Source organism: Mesocricetus auratus, unplaced genomic scaffold, assembly GCF_017639785.1.
Source record: "Mesocricetus auratus isolate SY011 unplaced genomic scaffold, BCM_Maur_2.0 Super-Scaffold_100004, whole genome shotgun sequence".
Taxonomy (NCBI): Eukaryota; Metazoa; Chordata; class Mammalia; order Rodentia; family Cricetidae; genus Mesocricetus; species Mesocricetus auratus.
In genome coordinates, this window is record NW_024429189.1 from 98,747,305 (window position 1) to 98,773,481 (window position 26,177).

Below are 26,177 nucleotides of genomic sequence, written 5' to 3' on the forward strand. Positions count from 1 at the left end.
TGTTCAGGGGTGGGTCAGCAGTGAATAGGGTTCTTCCTTGAATCTCACCCATACCAGATTTTGGGGTTAATTTATTTATTTGGACAAGGGTCTCTTTATGTAACCCTGGATGTCCTGAAACACTATGGAGATCAGGCTAGCCTCTGCCTCTGAGGAGCTGGGATTACACCATGCCCTGTACACATTTGTTTTCTTGGCATCCATTCTGACAGGATGAGATGGAATCTCAAAAGAGTTTTAATTTGAATTTCCCTATTGACTAACAATGTGGAATACTTTTAAAAAGTCTATTCATCCTTGCAATTCTTGTTTTGTGATCTTCTCTGTTCAGATTCAAAAGCTAGGGTCTTTTTGTTTTGTTTTAAACAACAATAAACCCTGGTGGCAGCAGCACATGCCTTTAACCCCCGCACCAGGGAGGAATTGGCAGGCGAATCTCTGTAAATTTGAGACCAGCCTGGTCTACAAGAGCTAGTTCCAGGACAGCCTCCAAAGCCATAGAGAAACCCTGTCTCAAAACACCACCCCCCCAAAAAAAAAACCCCACCAACAACAACAATAAGATCTCACTTCGTAGCCCTGGCCAGCTGGAACTTGCTGTGTAGGCCATGCTGGGCTCAAATTCCCAGAGATCTACCTGCCTCTGCATCCCGAGTCCTGGGATTAAAGACGTGTGCCACCACACCCAGCATAGCACACCTTCCATTTTTTGAAATTCTATGTTTCTGAATATTTTGTTCTTTTATTTCCTTGTATATTCTATATATTAACTCTTTGTCAGACATGCCTGAAGAGCCAAAACTCCAGATCAACCCTTCCCACAGCCTTGGCTCCTAGAGACTATGTTGTATGCAACAGGCCTAGGGCCAAAACCAAACACAAAGGGACTCCAAACCCCCTTAGCCTTCTAGATACTTGGATCCTGGGTACTGTTTGATTACAAAAGAAACTCCCCTGTAGTCTTCAGGAAATTCACTTCTGAAAAATATTGATATAATAGACCACCTGCAAGCCATAAAAACCAGAACGTTCCCTCCTAGCACCAACATATGAGAAAAATGGGTACATAGGTATTACATGCCAAAAACATGACTTTGAAAATTTTCTTGATTTTTCCCCAAATGTCAACCAATCGGAAACCAACCTGTACCTACTGATGTAATCCTGTAACTTTTGTCTTTAGAACCTAACAGTAGCCGGGCGGTGGTGGCGCACACCTTTAATTCCAGCACTGGGGAGGCAGAGGCAGGCAGATCTCTGTGAGTTCGAGGCCGGGCTGGACTGACAGCCTCCAAAATAATACAGAGAAACCCTGTCTCATTAAAAAACAAACAAACAAACAAACAAACAAAACCTAACAGTAGACAGGGAACTTCACCTCCTCTGGAGGCTGCTGCATCAGCTTGCTGGGCAGGGTCCCTCCTGTGGTAGGATAGAACAATCAATAAACCTTGTGTGTTTGCATTGGTGGTCTGTCTCCTTGGGGATTCTTGTGACATGGGCACAACAATGCCACTGGCAAATGTATTCCTGTATTCTTTTAGCCTGACTTTATTTGATTGACAATTGCCTTTGCTGTATAGTGTTGTAGAATATTATTTTAAGATGTGTTACATTCATTTATGCTACGAAATATTTGCTTAATAATGCAAAGATGTGTTGTGTTCCTTTATGTTGCATTTGTTTAACTCTGTGAAGCTGTGTTACTCTGCCTGTCTAAAATACCCGATTCATCTAATAAAGAGCTGAATAGTCAGGCAATAGCTGGGCAGGAGAGAGAGAGGGAGAGGCAGGGCTAGCAGAGAGAATAAATGGAAGGAGAAAAAACAGAAGAGAACAAGGAGAGGAGGATGCCAGGGGCCAGCCACACGGAGTAAGTGAAAGCAACATATACAGAAACAGAGAAAGATAAAAGCTTGGAGGCAAAAGGTAGACAGGATAATTTAAGAAAAGCCGGCTAGCAACAAGCCAAGCTAAGGCCAGGGCATTCATAAGAAAGAAAAAGCCTCTGTGTGTGTGGCCAGCCCCCCCCCCCAAAAAAGAACAAAGAGCTAAGGAGTAAAGAGCAAAAGGAGTAAAATTAATAATAATAATAATAATAATAATAATAATAATAATAATAACCAACAACAATACAGAACATCTTTAGCTTCCTGGGGCCTCACTTGTCAATTACTGACCTTATTTCCTTTTCACAAAGTCCTTGCTTATGCCTATTTCTTGCAGTGTACTCTGGCACTTTCAGAGTTTCAGGTTTTATGTTGAGGTCCTTGATCCACTTGGAGATGATTTTTGTGCAGGGTGAGAGGTAAGTATCTAGCAACAATGGTGCTGGGAAAACTGGGTATCATTGCTGACGAGGGTCTTTTTCACATCCAGATGACTTTCAAGGAGGTATTTCTTTCTCCCATTGTATTTCATTGAGGCTGGTATTAATTGGATTGTTCCCCTAGTTTTTTTCCTTAGTGTGTTTGTCATTGGCATATGGGAACACTACTGACCTTTATGAGTTACTTATGAACACTTTGCTTAGATTGTATATTGACTCTGGGTATCTTTTCTTGAGGTCTCTTATATATAGAATCATATTATTTGTACATAAAGATACTTTGACTTCTTTTCTTATCTGTACCCCTTTTATTTCCTTCTCTTGTCTTATTGCTCTAGCTAAAACTTCCAAGTACTGCATTAAGTAGATGTGGAAAGAGGGGACTTTATTTTATTTTAGTGAGAATGTTTCAAGGTTTTCCTGTTAGTGTTGGCTAGAAAGCCTGTGATATATAGCTCTTTTGTGTTTGTTTTGTTTTGTTTTTTGAGACAGGGCTTCTCTGTATTTCTTTGGAGGTTGTCCTGGAACCAGCTCTGTAGACCAGGCTGGCCTTGAACTCATAGAGATCTGCCTGCCTTCCGAGTGCTGGTATTAAAGGCGTGCGCCACCACTGCCCGGCTATAGCTCTTAATATATTAGTCTTTCCATTTATTGTGAAAGATGCTGGATCTTGTCAAAGTGCTTTTCTACATTTATTATTATTGAGATGATCATGAGATTTCTGTCCTTGAGTACATTTATATGGTGAATTACATTTATTTATTATTTATGTATGTTGAATGACCCCTGCCTCTCTGGTTGAAACCAACTTGACCATGGCGATATGATCTCTCTAATGTGCTCTTTTTTTTTTCTTTTTCTTTTTTTTTCCGAGACAGGGTTTCTCTGTGGCTTTGGAAGCTGTCCTGGAACACACTTTGTAGACCAGGCTGGCCTCGCACTCACAGAGATCCGCCTGCCTCTGCCTCCCGAGTGCTGGGATTAAAGGCGTGCGCCACCAACGCCCGGCTTCTGATTTGCTCTTAAATTCAGTTTGCAAATATTTTACTGAGAATTTTTGTGTTAATGATCATCTTATGTGTTGGTGTATAATTGGTATGTTTATGTGTGTCTGGTTTTGCTCAATATAATGCTGGATTTGTAGAAACAAATTAGGAGTGTTCCTTCCTTTCTGTTTTATGGAATGATTTGGGAAATGTTGGTTTTATTGTTTCTTTGAAGGTTTGGTAGAATTGTGCAGTGACTCCATCTGGCTGTGCTATTTCAGTTGGAACGTTTTTTCTATTTCAATCTTGTCACTTGCTATGGTTCTGGTTAAGTTTCTTGTCTCATCTTAGTTTAACTTTGGTAGATCATATGCATCTAGAAATTCATCCATTTCTTTTTGATTTTTTAATTTCATGTACTCGCACACACACGTACATCCTTATGTTTTTTTCAGTTTCACAGGTATCTGTTGTAATGTCTCCCTTTTTATTTCCAGTCTTTTATATTTGGTCTTATTTCGCTTTCTTTTAGGTAATTTGCTAAGAGTTTCTCAATCTTGTTTACCTTTAAAAACTGATTTTTTTACTTTTTTCCTTCCTTAACCTTAATTATTTCTTATGTTTGTTTTTTTCCCTTAAGGTTCGTCATTATTAAGAGCATTCTCATTTTGTGATGTAGACCAAGATTCATGAGCTTTCCTCTTAGGACTGCCTGCATGTTTCCCACAGGCTTTGGTATGGCATGTTTAAATTTTTATTAAATTCCAAGGACCTTTTGGTTTCTTTTTTGGCTTCTTCAATGACTCATTTATCATTCAATAGTGTGTTGTTTAATCTACATGAGTCTGTTTATTTTCCTAAGTTTCTTTTGCTATTGATTTCTAATCTTATCTTATTTTCTTGCGGTTAGATACAATATAGTAAGCTATTAAAAATTTCCTATATTTGTTGAGATTTGCTTTTTTGTCCTAATATGTGATTTATTTTAAAGTAAGTCCCATGAATTACTAAGAAAAATGTGTGTCGTGTTGTGTTTGGTTAGAATGTTTTATTTATGTCTGTTAAACCCATTTGGTGCAATTTGTAGGAGTCAGTTCTCTCCTTCCACAGTGTGGTTCTGGAAATAAGTTCAGGTGGTCAGGTCAGGCTCAACAGCAAGTACCTTTACCCTATGAACCACGTCACTACCTCTTCTCTGTTTATTGGCCCGTGATCATCATGGTGGGAAGCAGATGGGCATGACACTGGAACAGTAGCTGAGAGCTTTGTATCCTGATCCACAAGCAGCAGGCAGAGAGAGAGAGGTAGGGGAGAATGAGCCTGGTGGGCTTTAAATTTCAAAGTCCACCCCCATGACACACTTCCTCTAACAAGGCCACACCTCCTAATCCTTCCCAAACAGCTCCACCAACTGGGCACCAAACATTCAAACATAGGAGCCTATGGGTAGTGGGAAGGGTCATTCTCTTTCAAGCAATCACAGTGATATATTGAAGTTATTCACTATTTTTCAAAGAGATTTGTAAATGGAGTTCTTTTTTTTTTTTTTGAGACAGGGTTTCTCTGTATTGTTTTGGAGGCTGCTCTGTAGACCAAGCTGGCCTCAAACTCACAGAGATCTGCCTGCCTCTGCCTCCCGAGTGCTGGGAGTAAATGGAGTTCTTAATTGGTCAAAATAATAAAAACACGAAGTCCGATATATAGGAAAATGCTGAGAGATCAGAGAGAAGGAGCAAGCCAAAAGAACCTTCACTTCCTTACCTCCTGGCAGACAAGAGATCGAGTTCCTGTTTCTCCCTGCTTATATCCTCTCTCTGTCCAGCCATCTCACTTCCTCTCTCAACCCAGACATCTCACTTCCTGTCTGTCTGTACAGACCTCCAGACCTCCATGGTTAGCTAGTGGCTAGCTCCATCCTCTGATCTTCAGAGAGGCTTTATTTGTATAAGCAAGATATCACCACAGAGATTTATTGATTTTTTTATGTATGAGAGTGTCACCAGAATGCATATATTCGAACCATGTGCATACAAGCAGAATCAGAAGAAAGCATTTGGTCCCCTGGAACTGGAGTTTTGGATGGTTGTGAGCCCTTATGTGGATGCTGGGAATTGAACCTGGGTCCTCTACAAGAGCAGTAAGTTAACCATTGAGTCACCTCTCCAGCCTTGAAGTTATTCATGATTGCTGTGTTGGGGTTATTCTTTATACATTGTAGTATTTATAGCATGAAATTAGGTGACCCTGTGTTTGATACATATGACAAAATTGTAATGGACTCTTGTTGAATTGTTCTCTTAATCAGCATGAAGTGACCTTCTGTCTTAGGGTTTCTATTGCTGTGAAGAGATACCATGACCATGGCAACTCTTACAAAGGAAAATTTAATTAGGACTGGCTTACAGTTCATTATTGTCATGACAAGAAGCACGCAGGCAGAGATAATGCTGGATAAGGAACTGAGACTTCTACATCCAGATGGGCAGGCAACAGGAAGAGAACTGGCTTGAGCTTCTGAGACTTTGAAGCCCACTCCCTGTGACACACCTACTCCAACAAGACCATATCTCCTAATAGTGCCACTCCCTATGGGCCTATGGAACCATTTTTATTCAAATCACCACACCTCCTTCATGTCTTCTGACTAGTTACACTTTGGAAACTATTCTGTCATATTAGAAAGGCGATGCCTTGTTCCCTGGTCTTGTTTGTTTGGAATATCTTCATCTTTTCATGCTATGGTAGTTTCTATCTTTAATGCTGAGGTGTGTTCTTAGAAGCAGCAAAAAGAGGGATCTTGCTGGGCTTCGTCCCATACACCTCTAATCCTGGTACAGGGAAGGTAGATGCAGACATATCTCTGAGTTTGAGGCTCGTTTAATCTATGTAGCAAGCTCCAGACCAATCAAAGCTACATAGTGAGACCCTTTCTTAAAAAAGCAAAACAAAAAACACAAATATGAATGATTATACTTTATTCAACCTGCTAGTTTTGCTAGTCTGTGTCTTTTAATCGGGTAATTGAAATATGAATGGTCCTAAATTAAGGTTAGCTTTCTGCATACAATTTTCAGATACAATTTTGCTATTTTCTTCTCTTTTGCTTTTTCTTCTCCTCTTTTTCTTTTTCAGTCCTCCTTTCTCCTATTTCCCCTGATCAGGTCTTGCTGCACATGGAAAGATGGCCCTGACTTCACTATGTAGAGCCTACGCTTTAGTCTCATGTGTTTATAAGTCTATGCAACCATGCCTGACTCACCATTTTTGTTTTCTAAACAGTGTGGCTTTGATTTTCTACTTTGTCTTAAATGTTATTTAGATAAGTGGTTTGAAAGTCATCATACATTTAATTCTTTTCCCCCCCTCCTGTTTCCTAGACAGGCATTATGAAGCCAAGGCTGGCCTCCAAATCACCAGATAACCAAAGATGACCTTGAACTTCTGATCTTCCTTCTTCCAACTCTCAAATTCTATGTATTAGAAGCATGCCCTATCACACATGGTTTTATAAGCATGTTTATAAAACCCAGTTTTGTAAGCATGCTAGAGGAAACGCTCAATCAACTGAACTTTGTACCCAGCATCTTTTTAAACTTTTTAATTTATATGTATATAAATATGGGGACACATGTGAAGGGTTTTTGTTCTTTTATTTATTTATTTCTGTCTGAGAGCGTTTCTCTGTGTAACAGCCCTGGCTGTCCTGGAACTGTTCTCTGTAGACCAGGCTGGCCTTGAACTCACAGAGATCTACCCACCTTTGCCTCCTCAGTGCTGGGATTAAAGGCATGCGCTATTACCATAAGCATGAGAAATTTTCTTAATCAGGTTATTTGTAGTGGGAAGACCTACTCTAGATTTGGGCAGCACCTTCTGGTGCATTCAGATAAAAGGAAGTCTGGAAAAAAACACTTTGAGTTTTCCCTGCTTGTCCTAGCTCTCTCTTTGGTAAGTTTGTCTGCCCTGTTGATTCTGCTCCTGCTGTTGTATTCCATTGCTGGTATCAGAATCCAGTTTCTTCAGGCTTTTGATGTGGACTGAAGACCATTGGCTCTCCAGGAATCATTCAGGCTTTTAGCAACATATTGGGACTGCTGAGTCACTTCATCCTTTTTGACCAAGCAGTTACCAGCTTTTTAGCCTCTCCAAAGTGAAGACAGCCATTGTTGGGCCACCCAGTGATAGGGGTGTCCTTCTGTATATATGTTTCTCTTATTGTTTGATGAATATAACACTGATGGGCCAGTAGCCGAGCTAAAAGCATAGGAGGGGCTACCAAACTAAAACTCTGGGGGAGAGAAGCTGTTGGGGAGAGGCCATGTAGCTGATGAAAGAGTACATGCTGGAGCATTCTCTGGTAAGTCAAAACTACATGGAGATACATAGTTTAATAGAAATGGTTTAATAGTTAAGAGAGAGCTAGCCAGTGAGAAGCCTGAGCTATTGGCCAGACAGTTTATAATCATTATAAATCTCTGTGTGTTTACTTGGGGCTAAATGGTTGCAGGACCAGGCAGAGCAAGAACCTCTGTCTACAACTCAGTCTTGTCATGTAGGCCCATCTAATAAATCCTCTCTTGTCAGACCTTGGTGGCTCATACTTTTAATCCCAGTACTCAGGAGGCAGAGGCAGAGGCAGGTGGATCTCTGAGTTCAAGGCCAACCTGGTCTACAGAATAAGTTCCAGGACAGGCAGGGCAATACAGAGAAGCCCTGTCTCAAGGGAAAAAAAACAAAAACAAAAAAACTGTTTAATGTATATTCATTCATTCTATTGACTCTGTTCCTTTAGAGATCTCTAATACATATATCATGGTACCAGAAGTGGTTCTAGAGAAATAAAACTGTAAGGATAAGTTTCTCTCATGGGGCTGATGATTTCTTGAGCTGGCTCTCCAACTTGACAAAACCTACAGTTAACTAAAGACACCAGGGAAAGCATTGGATATCCATGCTGGGAACTACTTAAAGAACTATGTACTTTAAAAGCACTTGATACTTCTGATTCACCTCTTGTAAGAAGCAAGGAGTTTAGTGACTGTGCTTATAAATCTATTGAACATATACAGGAAAGCAAAGACTAGAAGGATGCTGGCTTGTTGATTTCAGCATCTTTGGAACAAGTAATAAAGGAAAAGGATGAGCTGAGTTGATGTAGTTACCCAGCTCCATATGCACATAAACAATATAAAAGTTTCTAAGTGTGCCTAGGCAGAAGACCTTCACTACAGCACCCATGGTGCTCAAGTTGCAGAAAACTATACTCAAGCCCTATATGATTACAACACAAATGTAAGCCCCAGCTATAATCAGTTAGTCCATCAGTTAAAGCACTGGTTGGAAAAGAGTGGGATCTTGTAACCTAGGGTACAGATGTGTGGGAGGACCCCCAGGAGGCTGAGGACACTGAATGCTCAGATTCTGGTGGCTTAATTTTTCCTGAGGAGATGGTCTTCTCATCCTTAGCATTGCAATCCCACCTTCAGTGTTGCCCTCTCTGTCCTTGCATGAGGGAATTAGCTCTGCATTGGTTAGAACTGGCAGTGACTTTCCCTGAAGGAGGTGTCAATCGAGACAATGCTGGTATCCCTCAGTGTCCTTTCATTTTTGCCAATAGATCATAACCAGACTCAAGGCTAAGCAGGTTCTACAGCCAACACAGAAACTCTGGTCTATGAGTAGGGACACAGCAACACACTCCCTATATAAATTATTTCCTTGCTTCCTTTCTTTGCATATTTACTTTGCTTTTTATGAGTGTATCTCTATGTGGGGATTGATGCACATGAATGCAGATGCCAGAGGAGAGTGTTGGATCCTGTTGTGAGAATTCATTCCACCAATAGCATTGGGGAGCTGACCTTACTTAAGGTGTGACTTCTTGTCTGCAGATGTGATCTCTTGAAAGGAGAGAGACAGAGGTCTCTCTCTCTCTCTTTTGGATTGTAAAGACAGGTCAAGTGGCATGAAACCATGTGTGGTTGGCCCCTGCTCCCTTGGTCCCAGCTCTGTGAGTGTGTTTTCCCCCATAGCATTCCTTAATAAATTGATACACACACACACATCTTTGGGGCGCACACATCAGGATCCACTGGAGCTGGACTTGCAGATGAGATGTGAGGTACCTAATAGATTGTTGACCAACTTGAGTTCTCCGCAAGAGCAGTCTGAGCTCTTAACCACTGCACTATCTCTTCAGTCTTTCTTTGTAATTTACTGCATCTTTATTTTGTGGGAGAGACACATGAGCCATGATGTGTGTTTGTGAATCAGAGGATAATTTATAGCAGTCATTTCTCTCCTACCATGAGAGTGCCTGAGATCAAACTCAAGTATCAGGTTTTTTTCTTAGTATGTAGACCAGGCTGACCTCAAACTCATGGATATCCAACTGCCTCTGCCTCCCGAGTGCTAGGATTAAATCCACCATACTGGGCTCTTTTTTTTTTAATTATGTGTTGTGGGTATTTTGTTTGCATGATAAGTCAGAGGACATTAGACTCTCTGGAACTGGAGTTATGAATATTGTTAGCTACCACGTAAGTGCTGGCAATCCAACTCAGGTCCTCTGCAAGAGCAGCAAGTACTGCTAATCCATCTCTCTAGTTCCCTTAATTTTTTTCTGGTGTAGAAGGTAGTTTCAAGACAGGGTTTTTCTGTGTAACCTTGACTTCCCTGGAATTCGCTCTCTAAACCAACTGCCTCAGCCTCCCTAGTGCTGCGATTAAAGACCTATGCCACCACTGCTTGGCTTAGTTTCTTTTCTTCTTACAATAGACAATGTAGTTCTTAGGCCTTTGGGAGTATTTTGCGTGTATAATTTGGAAGAGTTTGGTACTTGGGGCTAGAAACATCAACATGTGGAAACAGAACTTAGCGGCTGTTCTCATGGGAGTTTAGAAAGCATGAGCGTTGAAAGAAGCTTGGACAGTGGAGGCACTCCTTATGAGATTTCAGAGGGTTAGCAGAGACTCTTTTTTTTATTATTATGTATACAACATTCTGCCCCCATGTGTGCCTGCATGCCTGAAGAGAGCATTATAGATGGTTGTGAACAACCATGTGGTTGCTGGGAATCAAACTCAGGACCTCTAAAAGAGCAGCCAGTGCTCTTAACCTCTGAGCCATCCCTCCATCCAGAGCAGGGACTCTTACCAGGAACTGGACTCCAGCCATTTATGTGATATGTTGATCAGGAATCTGGCTTTATTCTGTGCATGTTCTGAGAACTTGAGTGAAGTTCAAAGTCGAATTTAAAGGCAATGGGTCCTTTTGGCAGAGGAAATTTCAGGACAAGAGAACATCTTAGGTGGTGTTGAGAAGGCAGCTTCAATTGTTAGAGATCAGCACTACCTAAGAAGACCCTGTGTGGCACTGGGACAACAGCAAGGGTGTCCTGGAGGCAAACTACATCCAGCCGAAGCTGCCCTTGCAAATACCCAACCCTGTTCAGAGGAAGGACACTGCCACTGAAGTGTTTAAAAGCTCTGATTCCCTTCATCATGTAGGCTCACTAGCACCAGCTGTCACATTCACCACATTGGGAAGAATGAGGGATGGCATGTGTGAGGAAGCAAAGCCATCTCAAGAGTCACTCTAAGGCAGCGGCTTCTCTCTTACCAGGCAGATTCATCTGAATCTACACGGAAGACATCCTGTTAATTCGATCTCTGATAAAAGATAAAACTCCAATGCTATCATCAAAGGAAAAGCCTTGGCATACCTCCATATCTGTCTGTCCTCCACAGTCCCCTTTACTTTCTTTCACCTCTGATCTTTTCCTGCTGTGTTCAAAGCAAACTTAAGCATCATTCTCCAAAATGGATTCAAGTCTATTCTTTTGTCTTGAGACGTCCTAACTCCTAGCACCTCAAAATGTGACTGTTTCTGGGAGCAAGGACTTCAAAGAGCAATCGGGAAGGAAGGGGCCTATTCTTGCTGAGCTCACAACAAGGACATTTGAGAAGAGACACATACAGTGGAGACCACATGAAAACACAGAAAGGGTGGTCATTGATGTGCCACAGAGGGCAGACTCAGAAGAAACCAGCCTTGTGGATCCCTTGGGCGCAGACTTGTAGCCCCCAGGAAGGTGGGGAATCAGTTGCTGTTGTTTTAGACAGCCTAGGTGCTTGTTATGGCAGCCCTGGCAAGCTAGTACACTCATCAGTGATTCAGAAAATAAGTTACATTGCATTACCAAATCTACAAATCCATGGACAACAGACTTAACAGAGTTGGCCTCCACTGCTTAGAGACTCATTCATTATTCTAGTAAATTGGAAGGTTACAGAATTCCCATTGCTACATGGAAACTGGATCAACAGAGTTATTGGTGTAAGATAAATCTAGTGTTAGAAGGAAAGTTGGCCATCAATAAATATTAACCTTAATGATTGTCACATAAGTTAAAATTTCATCTCAGAAAGTCTAGCCAGTTCTGCCTCCCTCCCTTTCCGATGGACCTGCCTTTCGTGGAAACAATTCTTAAGCTCTTTATAGACTTAGGCAAGACTGCACAAATCATCCAGGTCATTAGACCTGGATATCGATGTTAAGGCTAAGGGCTGAACTATAGCAACACATGCAATTACCTGCTGTTTATTGCTGAAGGATCATAAATCTCTGCACTGTTTCCACCGAGATGTCAAAGCTGTGAAGAGAAGTTGGGAAAGCCAACTGGCTTCTAGCCATGGAAAGCAGCTGGTATTCCATCAAGAAAATTAGCTAGTTCTTATAATTGGCAACAAAAGTGGGCAAGTTGACTTAAATGAGCTAGGCTGGACGTGGTGGGGGGAGAGGTTTTGGTGAAGAGCCTCCATTAAGATGAAAGACACTGATCCCATACCTGTTAAGTTTATTGTTTCTGCCATAAAGATGCTACAGACCAGATGATTTCATAGTAATGAACTTTCCTCAGCGTCCTGGAAGCTGGAGTTCCAAGGTTACAGTGTTGGCAGGATTTGTTTCTTTTGAGGTGGCTCTCCACAGTATGCAGATGGCCATCATCTTGCTATGTCCTCACATGGTCTTTCTCCGTGTGCCTGCATCTCAGATGTCTCCATGTGTTCTGATTACTCTCTCTTATAAGGACCCCAGTCAGACTGGAATAAGAAAGTCTCTTAAGAAATTCATTTTAATGTATGAGAATGGAGATTTCGTTCCACCCAGTCCTTCAGTCAGTTAGCCCCAAATAAGCACTTAGAGACTTATTAACTATTAAACTGTTGGCTGATGACTCAGGTGTCTTACTGGCTAGCTCTCTCTTAATAACACATAACTACTAATCTATGTATTTCTACATGGTTTTATCTTACAGGAGAACTTCCGGCATCCTATCTTCCAAGTAGCTACATGGTATCTCTCTGGTGGCCCCCCTCACCCTGTCCCCAGAATTCTCCTCTAGTAGCCCTGCCTATCCTTCCTGCCTGGCTACTGGTCAATCAGTGTTTAATTCATAAGAGAAACATAATTATAGAAGGACATCCCCCATCAAATGTACTTTCCTTGAAGTCCCAATACAGTCATGTTAGGTGTTAGGGCTCCCAACGTGAGTTTTTGAGGAATAAGAACTCAATCCATAAACCTGGCAATAGTGGAACATGCCTTTAATCCTAGCCCTTGGGTAGCTGAGGCAGGCAGATTTCTGTGAGTTTAAGGACAGCCTGCTCCATAGAATGAGTTCTAAGACAGCTAGGGCTACACAAAGAAACCCTGTCTCGGACAGACAGATAGACAGATAGACAGACAGACAAAAAGAATTCAACCCATAGGGCTGTCTAGTGAGTTCCTCCCTCAGCTGCTGGAAGGGTTGACTGCTAGTGACTCTACTGTCTGCATCTGGGATAAACAATAGTAACACTATTGGAAATGGTTCGCCTTCTAGCTACTCTCAAGGACATGATGTTTTTACTCTTTTTTAGCTGTTTTGCTGTTCCCTTCCCTTTGTCACAGTTGGTGAGGCCATCTTATCTGCAGCTGAGAGACCATGGGGTATACCTTGAGACAAACTTGCTTGGGTATGAAGCCAGGCAGAACACAGCCTTGCTTCCAGAGTGACGTTCTCAGTGTGTTAAAATGATATATGCCACAATTTACCAAGATAGTACACATTATATTCTGTCTCTGAAATGGTCCATGAGTCTGTTCCTGCCATGGTCTCAGAGCATCAACAACTGTCTTTGAACAAAAATTCATCACAGTGCTGGGTGGTGGAGGAGCGCACCTTTAATCCCAGCACCTGGGAGGCAGAGGCAGGTGGATCTCGGTGAGTTCAAGATAAGCTTGTTCTACAGGGAGAGTTCCAGAACTGCCAGGGCTACATGGAGAAACCCTGTCTTGAAAAATAAAAAAAAGGAAAAAAAGAATGAATGAAAGGAGGGAAGGAAGAGGGAGGGAGAGAGAGAGAGGGATGGAGGGAGGAAGGAAGGAAGGAAAGAAGGAAGGGGAGTTCAAGATTGGTCTGCCCCTTCAGTGTGGACTCTGGTGGAAAACTTTCCCTCAACTGGATAAGATCAGGTTCTTTTTGTCTCTAAAACATATTTAGTTCAATTAATCAGATTCTTAATAAGAGAAAGTGTTGAGAACATTTCTTTTATGTGCAGCTAAGCAAGGCTTGTTCCAACCCACCTTCCCCATCCACGTCAATAAACCTTATCATCTTCAGCCTTAGTCATGCTGACTAATGGGCTCAAGGACTTTGTGTTAGCTGCTTTTGCCACAGAAATTGTTTAGAACGAGCGTAATCATTTATCATTTCTCATAGTTCCTATGGTTTGGTGACCTGGGAGTGATTTGCATGAAAGTTTATGGTTCAGGGTTTCCTTTGATGTCATAGTCAGATGTTATCCAGGGCTCAAATTACCTATCTTTCTGGGGGTCCTGCCAAGGACCCATCCCCTAACTGCCAGGTCTGTTCTTTCCCATCTGGGCTTCTCATCTCCAGAAACTGCTTGAGTGACTGGATAGCACAGAAGCTGGTTTTACCCAGCATGGGCACTCCAAGAGAGCCAGAGAGGAGTATTAGTGTCTTAATGGCCCAGCTTTGAAAGTTAAAGCATTGCCTCTGCCCTATTCTATTGAAATACAGATCAGCCTTACTTCAAAGGGAGGCTGACTATACAGATTGTGAATACCATGGCATGGCAACAACGGGCCACTGCTTCTCTTCTCTCCTATTTTCTCCTTGTTCTTCCATTTGTTTGTTTTTGTTTTTGTTTGTTCTTTTGAGACGGGAATCTCTCTATACTTCCTAAACTGGACTTGAACTCCTAGCAACCCTCTCTGTCTCTGCCCCTTGACTATCTGGAACAACAGATCTGTGCTTGTATTTAATATCTATCTTCCTATATAACCACAGGAGATAAAAAGAGCCAGGCATGAGGGCGCCATGCCTGTAAACACAACACTTTAGAGTCTGAGGCAAAAGGATTGTTTTAATTCAGGAGTTTGAAACCAGCTAGAGCAACACCCCTGTTTCTATAAATTTAAAGGAAAAAAAGAAAAGAAACGTAACAGCATGAATATTATGGCTTGAATATGAATTGTTCCCACCAGCACTCTTGTTGAGGTTAATTCCTCAGTGAGACAGTACTGGAAGGTGAGACCTAAGCCATGAATGGGTTAAGGCTATGCCCTGCTGAGTTCTCAGCCCCAAGGACTAGATAAGTTACCTGAGCTTTGGCTGTTTATAAAGCATGGCTGCTCCTTGGGTTTTGCCTCTTTGCATGTGTCTTCCTTTCTGTCTTCCACCACAAAATTGCCACTAGAAGCCAACCAGGTGTGGATGCAGATCTTGAACTTTCCAGCTTCCAGAACCACGAGCCAGGAGATATCTCTTTATCAATTGCCCAGTCTCAGGTATTCTTTTATAGGAACAGAAAGTGATCTAAAAGAATACTCAGACAAGCTGGGAGGTTGTGGTGCACACCTTTAATCCCAGCACCTTTAATTCCAGCGAGGCAGGCAGATCTCTGTGAGTTAGAGACCAGCCTGGTCTACAGAGTTCCAGGATAGGCTCCAAAGCCACAGAGAAACCCTGTCTTAAAAAACAAAGAAAAAAGAATACTCAGACATTAGTAGATCTTCTGTTATGCCATGAGTGTGTGTGTGTGTGTGTGTGTGTGTGTGTGTGTGTGCTCGCGCGCGCGCGCGCATGCGAGCGAGTACTATGGACACACTCCAAGGGCATTGTGCATGCCGGGCACATGTACTGGCACTGAGCTTTGTCCTTAGGCCTGTGATACTTTTCCTTTGAGCCAGGGTTTCACTATCCCTCAAACTCTTGCCTCAGCTTCCTCAGTTTTAGGATTATTTGCATATGCTTAGTGATGCCTTTGAAAGATTGCTTCTAAAACCCTAAATTTTGGAATCATTAATTCATCCCTAAAAGGAGGAGAAGACATTTCAGATCCATCAGCAGCAGTGATGTATCATGGGTTCCCTGACTTACTTGGCTGTGCACATGTCAGCAACACAGTTCACTCAGAACTTTGCTCACAACTTTTATTGGATTTACGTTGTGGTAATCCAGGAAAGCCTGGCCTGGCCCCATGGGGATCTGGCAAAGTGTGCCACTCTGCCATGGCAAGCAGTGCCCTGGCTCTCCACAGGTGCGAAGGTCCCTTTAAGAGTCCACTTTCGCTCTCTTTCCACCATTTCTCTGTGGAGGCAGACAGATCTCTGTCTTTTCTCTCTCTGTCTCTCTTTTTTCCTCCACTCCTTTCCCTTCCCCAATAAAACTTCCTTCCCAGGTAAGCTCTGCCTGGTGTTTGTCCCCCACCATGGGATCTGCAGGGGTCCCACCTCACATTGTATTATTACACACGTAATGAATTCCTTTGTTTCTAAGTCAATAGCCACTGTATCCCTCCCCCTAGGAAACTAATCTGCCTGCTCTGTCTTCTGTGTGATACTGACCCTTCCTGACACTTTCCTCCATTTTACCCCAGGGCAAGACAAGGATGGTCTTCGGGAATTAGAAAAAGAAACAAAGCGAGCCAGGCAATGAAAGCACTTTCTGAATGAAAACAAAAGAATTAGAAAGGAAGGGACAGGAGTGTCCCTAGGTGTGGTGGAGGAGAAAGTTTATTGCAGATAAAACAGAGAGCACAGCCGGAGGCAAGGACACTGGGGGAGTCCTGAGCAGAGGGGACCGGGCTGAGCTGGGCCACGTGGGGAAAGTGGAAGAAGGAAGGGGGAGAAAGGGAAGAGGGCAACCAGGTGCAGCAGCTAAGAGGGCAAAGGTGAAAAGGGGGCGGGAACCAAAATGTGGGGATTATATAGTGAAGAGCCTCTGGGGAGGACAGCCCGATCTCTGTGCTACGACGTTCAGGGTAGGGACTGAGGGATGCTGGGAAAGCCTAGCGGCCGGGTCGGCTTTGATGTGTTAAATAGGCACCTCGGCCATTTGTCCCTTTCTTTACCCTCAGAGCCTTTTCTGCCAGCCCTGGTTTTAACCTCTGAGTACCTGAAGACCCATTAAGATGACTCATTACCATAATCATTTTTAGAGGGAAACTGGACACAAGGTACGTCATCAAAGGGAAAACAGACTTGGAGCACTCATGAAACTACGTGCGTGTTGTTAGTTCCTGCCCTAGGGCCAGCCTGCCTCAGCCGCCAAGGTGGCTACCTCATCCCCTGCCTCCAGGGGCCTTTCCATCATCTGCTGTGAGACACTCACCCCTTCACTCACAGTCCTCTCTTTTGCTCTTGTCTCTGAGCTGTTCTGCCTGTCTGTCCGTCTGTCTGTCTGTCCGTTTGTCTGTCTGTCCGTCTGTCCGTCTGTCTGTTCCGCCTGTCTGTCTGCCTGCCTGTCTGTTCCGCCTGTCTGTCTGCCTGCCTGTCTGTTCCGCCTATCTGTCCGCCTGTCTGTCCGTCCGCCTGTCTGTCCGTCTGCCTGTCTGTCCGTCTGCCTGTCCGTCTGCCTGTCTGTCCGTCTGTCTGTCCGTCTGCCTGTCTGTCCGTCTGTCTGTCCGTCTGCCTGCCTGTCTGTCTGTCCATCTGCCTGCCTGCCTGTCTGTCCGTCTGTCCGTCCGTCCGCCCGCCCGCCTCTCTCAGTCCCCACTCCAAGACAGCCTTTGTGTCTTTTACTCTCCCGTCCCACCTCTGGCACTAGCTCTGTTGTGCGTGGAGTGTTCTAGCAGCCGGCCTCGGGAGGACCAGCCGAAGGTAGCCGCTTCACCACGCTTTACCCTTCACTTTTCAAAGGCCTGGGGACGTGTGCCTGCGTTTCTGCCCTGTGTATACACAGAAGGGACGTTTCTGCCCTGTGTATACACAGAAGGGACGTTTCTGCCCTGTGTATACACAGAAGGGACGTTTCTGCCGTGTGTGTACACAGAAGGGACGTTTCTGCCCTGTGTGTACACAGAAGGGACGTTTCTGCCCTGTATGTACACAGAAGGGACGTTTCTGCCGTGTGTATACACAGAAGGGACGTTTCTGCCCTGTGTATACACAGAAGGGACGTTTCTGCCCTGTGTATACACAGAAGGGACGTTTCTGCCCTGTGTATACACAGAAGGGACGTTTCTGCCGTGTGTATACACAGAAGGGACGTTTCTGCCCTGTGTGTACACAGAAGGGACGTTTCTGCCCTGTGTATACACAGAAGGGACGTTTCTGCCCTGTGTGTACACAGAAGGGACGTTTCTGCCCTGTGTATACACAGAAGGGACGTTTCTGCCGTGTGTATATACACAGAAGGGACGTTTCTGCCCTGTGTATACACAGAAGGGACGTTTCTGCCCTGTGTATACACAGAAGGGACGTTTCTGCCCTGTGTGTACACAGAAGGGACGTTTCTGCCCTGTGTGTACACAGAAGGGACGTTTCTGCCCTGTGTGTACACAGAAGGGACGTTTCTGCCCTGTGTGTACACAGAAGGGACGTTTCTGCCCTGTGTATACACAGAAGGGACGTTTCTGCCCTGTGTATACACAGAAGGGACGTTTCTGCCCTGTGTGTACACAGAAGGGACGTTTCTGCCCTGTGTGTACACAGAAGGGACGTTTCTGCCCTGTGTATACACAGAAGGGGCGTTTCTGCCCTGTCTGTACACAGAAGGGACGTTTCTGCCCTGTGTATACACAGAAGGGACGTTTCTGCCCTGTGTATACACAGAAGGGACGTTTCTGCCCTGTGTATACATAGAAGGGACGTTTCTGCCGTGTGTATACACAGAAGGGACGTTTCTGCCGTGTGTATATACACAGAAGGGACGTTTCTGCCCTGTGTATACACAGAAGGGACGTTTCTGCCCTGTGTATACACAGAAGGGACGTTTCTGCCCTGTGTATACACAGAAGGGACGTTTCTGCCCTGTGTGTACACAGAAGGGACGTTTCTGCCCTGTGTGTACACAGAAGGGACGTTTCTGCCCTGTGTATACACAGAAGGGACGTTTCTGCCCTGTGTATACACAGAAGGGACGTTTCTGCCCTGTGTGTACACAGAAGGGACGTTTCTGCCCTGTGTGTACACAGAAGGGACGTTTCTGCCCTGTGTATACACAGAAGGGACGTTTCTGCCCTGTCTGTACACAGAAGGGACGTTTCTGCCCTGTGTATACACAGAAGGGACGTTTCTGCCGTGTGTATACACAGAAGGGACGTTTCTGCCCTGTGTATACACAGAAGGGACGTTTCTGCCCTGTGTATACACAGAAGGGACGTTTCTGCCCTGTGTGTACACAGAAGGGACGTTTCTGCCCTGTGTATACACAGAAGGGACGTTTCTGCCGTGTGTATACACAGAAGGGACGTTTCTGCCGTGTGTATACACAGAAGGGACGTTTCTGCCGTGTGTATACACAGAAGGGACGTTTCTGCCCTGTGTATACACAGAAGGGACGTTTCTGCCCTGTGTATACACAGAAGGGACGTTTCTGCCCTGTGTATACACAGAAGGGATGTTTCTGCCCTGTGTATACATAGAAGGGACGTGTCTGCCGTGTGTATACACAGAAGGGACGTTTCTGCCGTGTGTATATACACAGAAGGGACGTTATCTGGCTACAGAGTCTTAGATATTAATGACAATACCAGACAATCCTCCAAAGTTATTATACCAGGTTATTCCTACCAACAGCGTAAAATGCCCCATGCCCTAGAGTGTGGTGATATTTGTTTATGATATAACAAACAAAGCTAGCCCAAAGATCAGAGTGCAAAGCTAGCCACACTAGTTAGCCACAGAGGCCAGGCTGTGGTGGTACACACCTTTAATCCCAGCACTCAGGAGACAGAGGCAGAAGGATCCCTGTTAGTTCCAGACCACCCTGGGCTACACGAGATTAAATTTGTCTAAGAAGAGAAACGGCTCACTACACAAAGGTGATCGCAGCCCTTGGGATCCCATGCCTTTATCCCCAGCACCCGGGAGGTGGAGATAGGAGTGATATGGCTGGGTAGAGAGAGGAATATGAGGCAGAAGGAGACAAGAAAGAGGTGCAGTCTGAGGAGCAGTGCAGTCTGAGGAGAGGTGCAGTCTGGGGAGAGTGCAGTCTGAGGAGAGGTGCACTCTGGGGAGAGGTGCACTCTGGGGAGAGGTGCACTCTGAGGAGAGGTGCAGTCTGAGGAGAGGTGCACTCTGAGGAGAGGTGCAGTCTGAGGAGAGGTGCAGTCTGAGGAGAGGTGCAGTATGAGGAGAGGTGCACTCTGAGGAGAGTGCAGTCTGAGGAGAGGTGCACTCTGAGGAGAGGTGCACTCTGAGGAGAGGTGCAGTCTGAGGAGAGGTGCACTCTGAGGAGAGGTGTACTCTGAGGAGAGGTGCAGTCTGAGGAGAGGTGCACTCTGAGGAGAGGTGCACTCTGAGGAGAGGTGCAGTATGAGGAGAGGTGCACTCTGAGGAGAGGTGCAGTCTGAGGAGAGGTGCACTCTGAGGAAAGGTGCACTCTGAGGAGAGGTGCACTCTGAGGAGCAGTGCACTCTGAGGAGAGGTGCAGTCTGAGGAGAGGTGCACTCTGAGGAGAGGTGCACTCTGAGGAGAGGTGCAGTCTGAGGAGAGGAGCACTCTGAGGAGAGGTGCACTCTGAGGAGCAGTGCACTCTGAGGAGAGGTGCAGTCTGAGGAGAGGTGCACTCTGGGGAGAGGTGCAGTCTGAGGAGAGGTGCAGTCTGAGGAGAGGTGCAGTCTGAGGAGAGGTGCAGTCTGAGGAGAGGTGCAGTCTGAGGAGAGGTGCAGTCTGGGGAGAGGTGCAGTCTGAGGAGAGGTGCACTCTGGGGAGAGGTGCACTCTGGGGAGAGGTGCACTCTGAGGAGAGGTGCAGTCTGGGGAGAGGTGCAGTCTGGGGAGAGGTGCACTCTGAGGAGAGGTGCAGTCTGAGGAGAGGTGCAGTCTGAGGAGAGGTGCAGTCTGAGGAGCAGTGCAGTCTGGGGAGAGGTGCAGTCTGAGGAGAGGTGCACTCTGGGGAGAGGTGCACTCTGGGGAGAGGTGCACTCTGAGGAGAGGTGCAGTCTGAGGAGAGGTGCACTCTGAGGAGAGGTGCAGTCTGAGGAGCAGTGCACTCTGAGGAGAGGTGCAGTCTGAGGAGAGTGCAGTCTGAGGAGAGGTGCAGTCTGAGGAGAGGTGCAGTCTGAGGAGAGTGCAGTCTGAGGAGAGGTGTACTCTGAGGAGAGGTGCAGTCTGAGGAGAGGTGCAGTCTGAGGAGAGGTGCACTCTGAGGAGAGGTGTACTCTGAGGAGAGGTGCAGTCTGAGGAGAGTGCAGTCTGAGGAGAGGTGCAGTCTGAGGAGAGGTGCAGTCTGAGGAGAGGTGCAGTCTGAGGAGAGGTGCACTCTGAGGAGAGGTGTACTCTGAGGAGAGGTGCAGTCTGAGGAGAGGTGCAGTCTGAGGAGAGGTGCAGTCTGAGGGGTCTGAGAATGTAGTCTGAGAACAGGATCGCCCTTGTGGTCTGAGCATTGGTAGAGGTAAGAACTTTCTAGTAGCTCATGCTTTGCTTCTCTGATCTTCAGCATTAACCCCAATATCTGACTCTGGGTTTTTATTATAACAGCAATTAGAATTGGTGCTACACTATGGCTGCATCAGCACTGGGCCTTGTCAGGACATGTGAGTACTTGTTCTTTTCACAGATGAGAGTGGTGAAGCATTCATTCTCCAGTCTCCTCCCTCTCTTGTTTCCTCTTTGGTAACTGGGGTTGGATTCAGGCCTTTTCCTGTGCTGAGCACAGTCTCTACTGCAGACCTCCAGCCCCAAACACTCCAGTGCAGTCTTGTGTTTTGAGACTGATCTCTCTGTATCTTGTGTCTTAACTGTACCAGGCTGGTCAGATCTTGCTATTTAGCTCAAACTGACCTCTAACTCATAATCCTCCTGCCTCAGTCTTTCGAGCGCTTAGATTACAATATAATTTGTTTCCCCCTTAAGTTGTTTCTCTTAGGCATTTTGATGAAAGGGATGTGGAAGTAACTGATATGGAAAACTGGCGCCGGGAGTGGGCTGTGAGGAAGTCTGATTGGGTGTCTTTTAAGCCTTTGGAATGTTTTTCAGGAGAGATGTGGAAGCATTTGTAGATGTGAGCAAGAAAAGCCCCAGAATACTATAACCGCAGAGCAATGCACGTAAAATAAACTTAAATAAATTAAATAAAGAACGGGGACTAGAGAGATGACTGAGAAGTTAAGAACCCTGGCTGCTCTTCCAGAGGTCCTGAGTTCAATTCCCAGCAACCACATGATAGCTCACAACCAATCATAATGAGATCTGGTGCCCTCTTCTGGTCTGCAGGCAGAACACTGTATACATAATAAATAAACCTAAAAAAAAAGAGAGAAAGGACTAATTGCATTGGCAGAGTAATTTCAAGGCAGCATAGCATCCACAATGTTTTTTGTTTGTTTGGTTGTTTTTTTGTTTGTTTGTTTGTTTGTGACTGGTCTTAGCTGGAATCACAGTGAGGTTTGGGGCAGAAAGTGGAACCAGAATGATTTGAAGAATGAGCCATTTGGCCATGAAAGGCGAGTTTAAAGTGGGAGACAGCAAACCAGGGCAGTGACTGACTATCGTGCTAAAGAAAGGAGTGTTGCTAAAAGCTGTGAACTTTGTACTGGGACAATAGAAAGTGGTTTTGACAGTAAGCCCACACCCGATGGTGGCTGCAGGGTGTGTAAAACTGAGCACTCGTTTGGAAGACATACCTTTAGGTAGTCTCTGGGGATATCGGAGGGAAGGACCACCTGGGAAGTATTTTTCTCAGTTCAGCTGTCTACCTCGGAAGCCTCTGTGGTTGTAGTTAAAGAAGGCCCGACTAGTACCTGAGCTATCAGCAGAACTTGGTGTTCACCACTTACTTGTTGTTGGTTTTGAGAGCTTACAGGTTACAGAAATTACAGGATTACAAAGAACTCAACCTGAACTTTTAAGGACCAGCTAGAAGCATCCGGGATGTGCACATTAAAACTGCTTTGAAGCTAGGCATGATGGTACACACCTTTCATCCTAAGAAGGAGAGGCTGGTAGACCTCTGTGAGTTTTAGGTCAGCCTGGTCTACATAGTAAGTTCCAAGCCAGGACATTGTCTCAAACAAAAAACAAAATAGAAAACCCCAATGATCTTACTTTGAGATTTCATCCTACCCCATTCAGAAGGCCAAGATAAGACAGGAGACGTCTCATCTGGTGAGGATGTGGAGAGAGGCTGGGGTAGCTGAGCCTGTGGACTCACCCACCGTGCCACCCACCGAATGTCGTGCCAGACATGGGGCTGTAGGATTTAATGCTTGCTCGGCCAGGTTTTGATCTGACTTTAGTCCAGTCCCTCATTACTCTCCAGTCCTGTTTTGGAACTGGGAGGTTCACTCTCTACTGTATATTGGAACTATGTAGTTTTCTTTGTGAACTTAATGAGGTTCACAGGACATCTTGCTTGGTAGTTGGTTGGTTTGGGGGGGTTGTTGTTGTTTGTTTGCTTTGTTTGTTTGTTTGTTTTTGGGTCTCAAAAGAAACTTTGAACTTTAGACCTTTTTTGTTTTGTTTTTTCAAAACAGGGTTTCTCTGTGTAGCCCTGACTGTCCTAGAGCTCACTCTGTAGAACAGGATAGCCTTAAACTCAGAGATCTGACTGCCTCTCTATCCATCTTCCGAGTGCTGGGATTAGAGGCATGTGCCACCACCAATGGAAGACTTTTAATATGTATTTTATATAGGCATATGTGTGGCAGTGGTTGCAAACGCTCATGCCACAGTGTACATGCCATGATGCCTATATACAGGGCAGGACAATCTGTGGGAGTCTGTTCTCTCTTCTGCCGTGTGGGTCCCTGGGATCAAATTTGGGTCCTCAGGCTTGGTAGAATGTCCTTTACCCACTGAACCGTCTCATTATTTCTCGACTGAGAACTTTTGAATGTCAGGACTGGTAAAACCAGAAAAGTTTTAAGTCAGATTAAACACATTTGCATTACGAGATAACCATGTCCTTTGGGGGCTGGGGCACAATATTGTGCTTTGAATTTGAAACGCCCCATACAGATTCATTTTTGAATCCTTACTTGTGGCCCTACCTTGGGAGACTGTAGATCATTTAGGAGATGGGTCTAGCTGCCAGAAGTAGGTCACTAGGATAGACCCCTGTGACCATTGTACTCACCTCTTGATTTGGTCTTTCTCCACACGCTGCTGCTCAGACTACCACACAAGCAGTCCCTGACACAGACTACCATCCAAGCAGACCCTGACACTTGTTCTGCTACTGTGAACACTGCCATGCCTTTCCTGCCATGACGGTCTGAAACACCGAGTCAAAACAGCCTTTCTTCCTTCAGGTTATTTCCCCCAGCTATTTTGGACATAGGAACTTGAAGTAACTAATACATCCACGTATTCTAGATGATGCTTAATCATGTTCATCCACCATGGTGTTAGGCCCAAAGCAGGCCCCCAACATGGTGATACTGATGACAATGTCCTAAACAAACAGAATCTGACCAAGTAACCTGAAGTACCTTGACGTACCGCATTCTAGAATCAGGGTGAACATACTGAGAGGATGAGATGAGACACTAACAACTGAGTGAAATAAAATTTGATCAAGAAAAACAAAATCTTTTTGCAAAGAGGCAGCACAGCACAGGGTCTATTCTGGAATATGTACCAATGCTCTACAAGATTCTATTCCATATTTGCTTGAGAAACACTGTGTGCTTTTCCTCTTCTTAGTAACTGAGTTTACACACAAGAAACTATAGCTACCCAAGTATTCACTAAAGAAAATAATTTCTCTTTGTTTAAGCCACCAGATCTCAAACAAAATTCTGTCTGCTTATTACCTATAAATACCTAAAGGGCTGGTGTTCTGTGGAACGCAGCGTGGGAAACACTGCCTGGGCCTTTACTTATGGTGAGAGTATGAGAAGGACAACACCAGCTTTGCAGTACATCAGGAACAGAGCAGTGCCCGGAGCCTGCAGGATGGTGCACCTCCCCCTGCCACGTTGACTGCACAGACACTGGCTGAGGCGTGTGGAGAGACTGTGGATCTCCTGAGATACACGGTGAGTGTATGCTGAAGTGGTCCTGGTGTGAACGCTGACACGGAAGGGAGGCAAGACGCATGGGTGATGAAGAAGGCCCCAGATGGGAACTGTACCAGCTACCTCTTCAGAGGTCACTGGCAAACGGCTGAGAAACCTTTAATGCAGACTTGAGGTGGGCAGATTCAAGTTACAGAGAAGGTAGAACATTTTCTGAGTACACACACAGCCTGGGATTTGGTCCCAGAACCACAATAATGATGACAGTAGTTTTTAATAATTTATTATTTTATGGACTGTGGAGGCCCACAGAAACTCTATCTTTACATAAGGTCAGAGAGTTCAAGCCTACTATTGCTCCTTCAAGGTTAAGCCACAGGGTGTTTGGCCTAAGGTGTAGCTAATGCATGTCTTACTGAAACAACAGGCTTTTTGGTTTAGAGTGTGGCTACTTGATGCTTTGGGTAGTAAAGAGGTAATTACATCTGTATGTTCCGAGGAAGTCTTTTGCCTTCCCATGTTGATTGTAATATATAAGAACTGTGAAGAATAGACTTGGGGTGAATCACAGTATTCACTGGATGCACTCCCGACTCTCTTTTGTCTTTAGTCTTTCTTTCCTCAATCCTCACTCCGCTGCTCAGGTACAAACCGGACTAGTTGGCTGACTGGACCATGGGCACTGCTGTTCTGCGTTGGCTGACTGGACCATGGACACTGCTGTTCTGCCTGCATGTGTGTCTGTGTGAGGATGCCAGATTCCCTGGAACCGGAGTGACAATCAGTTGTCAGCTGCCATGTGGGAATTGAACCCGGGTCCTCGGGAAGAGCAACCAGTGCTCTTATCTGCTGAGCCATCTCTCCAGTCTTGATGATGACAATATTTTTAAATAAGTGGAATAAAGTTTAATAGAAATGAAACGTCACGCATGGGGTCAGAATACGGAGGCAGGGAGACTGAGAGTTCAAGATGAACCTGGGCTGAACGGCAAGTGCTGTCTCAAAAACAACAACTGGGCTTGGTGGCTGCTTAGTCAATGTTCTATGGCTGTGAAGACACCATGACCAAGAAAGTATTTAATCGAGGGCTTGATTACAGTTTCTGGGGTTCAATCCATTGTCGCCATGGTCAGGAGCATGGCGGCGTGCAGGCAGGTGCTGCAGTAGTAGTTGAGAGACAGACAGACAGACTCTAAGCTTGGCATGGGCTTTTGGAACCTCAAAGCCCATATCCAGTGACACACTTCCTCCAGCAAGCCACACCTAATCCTTTTAACTCTTTCAAATAGTGCCACTCCCTGGTGACTAAGCATACAAATACATGAGCCTGTGGGGCCCATTCTTGTTCAAGCCACACTGGTTTATACCTGTAACCCCAGTATTCAGG

The 26,177-nt window shown here is 44.9% G+C and overlaps 2 long non-coding RNA genes across 3 annotated transcripts in view; both read left to right on the forward strand.

Annotated features, from left to right (window-relative positions):
* LOC121140532 overlaps window positions 1-6,950 on the forward strand; it is a 34,149-nt gene extending 27,199 nt beyond the window's left edge. For both annotated transcript variants that reach the window (XR_005877425.1, XR_005877426.1), the window contains exons 5-6: window positions 3,956-4,050; window positions 6,693-6,950. This is a non-coding gene — a long non-coding RNA (uncharacterized LOC121140532). The remainder of the gene's footprint in view (window positions 1-3,955; window positions 4,051-6,692) is intronic.
* Window positions 6,951-16,645: 9,695 nt separating this feature from the next.
* On the forward strand, window positions 16,646-25,711 carry LOC121140533. The gene is made up of 4 exons (XR_005877427.1): window positions 16,646-16,844; window positions 21,312-21,367; window positions 24,603-24,811; window positions 25,401-25,711. It is a non-coding gene; the product is annotated as an uncharacterized LOC121140533 (long non-coding RNA).
* Window positions 25,712-26,177: the final 466 nt, after the last annotated feature.